Genomic DNA, 2314 nt, shown 5'->3' on the forward strand with positions numbered 1-2314 from the left:
AAGGAAAAAAAAAATAAATCTGTAGCCTAATATGAGTATGACTGTAATGTCCTCTCTTCAGCTTCTTTATTTCAAAGCTTCCTGAGAGATTTCAAGATGCCACTTTTGGTTGTTATTTATTTAATTTAATTTTTGGTCTATTTTGTTTTTAAACTCTCTTTCCCTCTCTATAGCCCTGTCCTGGCCTTTCCCATATTAAAAAAAAAAAAAGAAACAAACGTTCAGAGCCTGTTCTTGGGCTGAGTATCCGTGCGCATGCGTGGCAGCAGAAGAACCCACCAGTGGTGAGGGTGGGGGGTGTCCACTTGCTTAGGCACCCCTTGTAGTCACCAGAATGGAGGTACGCAAAGAATGGGTGGGGGCCAATAACCAGATACCAACAAAAAAACATCAGAACAAAGCAAAAATGACAAACTGTATTGTCTACCTTTGCTCCAAGTTTCCCATGGCATTCCCGTGATGTTTCTGCTCCCACACTTGGTCTGGGCCTCCGAGTCCAGCAGATTCAAAAAAGTATGCGATTTCTTACTTTAGCTTCAAGTTTCACTATATACAAGCCTTCAAACTTAAAAAATATTCCTAGCTATATGGTTCCGAGTTTTGGAGCTCTGCCCTGGATCTGCTTTGCCTGGTATTCTGTAGTATGGCTGATGGCGAACTTCACTGCACCTCCACCCTAGCTGCCATCAAGCCCCGCCTCCCATTTCTTGACTTTTTATAGTAGTGTTCTGTTGCAATATTTGCCGTGTTATAACTGACAGATTTTATACAACATAATCTCCATATTCCTCCCTTTCAGAAGATATTTTACAGATTTATCATTATTCTTTACCCTGGGTAGTATTATTCCCTTTTTGTGTATGTACTAGTTTGTTTACCCATTAATCCTTTGATGTGCATTTAGGTTGTTTCCATCTTTTGCTATTGTGAATAATGCTGTGATGATCATGAGTGTCCATACATCTATTTGTGTCACAGTTCATTTCTGTAGGAAATATGCATAGTAGTGGGATTTCTACATATTTCTATTTATACATAGATTATACATATTTCTATTTCCAATCTTTTAAGGAAGTGCCATACCATTTCCCATGTTGTTTGCACCATTTTACAGCAGTATGAGGGCTTCTATCTTTCCACAGCTCACTAGGATTTTTTTAAAATTGCAAATTGAGTGAAGGTTTAGAAAATCATCAATTTTACATTGAACTAATCATACACTTTGTTTCATCTCACTGATTGCAGTCACCTCCATGCAACATTAGTTACTCCTTTTCCTCCCTGTGGTGCCTGTTGGCATTCCACCCACCTCCTCATCCCTTCTCAACTTAGGAAAATGGTACCCTTTTGATTTTGAATGGTAATCATTCCATGGTGAGCATACCTTACTAATGTTGTTGTACCCCTTTATATATGTATGTACTGCTTGGCTAAAAATTGGCCCATGAGGTTGAGTTCGTTTACAGATCTGAAGGGTGGGCAAGGGCCATAGTCTTAGATTCTACCAGTGTCTTTCTGACCAGTTATCCCAGTCTTTTATTTTTAAATAATTTTGAATTTTGTTCTGTATTTTCTCCAACTCTTATCTTTGGTCCCTCTCATGTGATCCCTTTCAGAACAGTTGGTAGTGGCAGACTGGCACTGTCTAGTTCTGGTCTCAGAATTGTGGAGACTGATGTTCACATGTTCATTAGGCCATTGTACTACTAATTGATTCCAACCTTTTTCGATTCTTGTCACTCTGCAAGTTTCTTGTGCACATGGAGCGACCAACAGCTGCACCTTAGACGTCCACTCAAGAGTTTTCAGGATCCCAGATTCTACATCCCAGAGTAGGATGTAGAATATTATCTTTGTGGATTATGTTATGCCAAATGATCATGGGGTCCTGTGAGACTATGGGTCCTGAGCCCTGAGGCCCAGCAACTCATTGCCTGAAGATGTTTGATATTATCTATGAAGTTTTCATCATTTTGCCTGTTGTATGCTCCAGCCCAACCATTCATAGTTGTGTTGGCAGTAAAGGTAAATATTCATGTAAAATACCTTCTTTCAAACTCATAAATATTTGCGGGATACATATATATTCCACATTTGCTACCTTACCCATTCAGCCTATATATCAATCCTGTGTATCTACAGAACACTGTTGTTCCAAGGTTTTGTATAATATCAGTGTTTACCTCTGTCCCCTTTAGCCCATGCATACTTCTCTGTGTCTTCACCTATCCATCATTTTTCTGTAACCCTCTCTTGTATGTTACCCTCCCCTTTTGTTGCAGACCGTGTAAGACTAATCAGAGGTTCGAGGCCC

The 2314-nt window shown here is 39.6% G+C and overlaps 1 protein-coding gene and 1 pseudogene across 1 annotated transcript in view; one reads left to right on the forward strand and one right to left on the reverse strand.

Moving 5' to 3' along the window:
- Positions 1 to 2110, reverse strand: part of LOC102822746 — a 6667-nt pseudogene extending 4557 nt beyond the window's left edge.
- The window catches only part of NBAS (neuroblastoma amplified sequence), a gene marked incomplete at its 5' end in the record, with an annotated part of 556069 nt that overhangs the window by 36111 nt on the left and 517644 nt on the right, over positions 1 to 2314 (forward strand). The gene's annotated exons all lie outside the window — the stretch shown is intronic.

Source organism: Chrysochloris asiatica, unplaced genomic scaffold, assembly GCF_000296735.1.
Source record: "Chrysochloris asiatica unplaced genomic scaffold, ChrAsi1.0 scaffold00131, whole genome shotgun sequence".
Lineage (NCBI taxonomy): Eukaryota > Metazoa > Chordata > Mammalia > Afrosoricida > Chrysochloridae > Chrysochloris > Chrysochloris asiatica.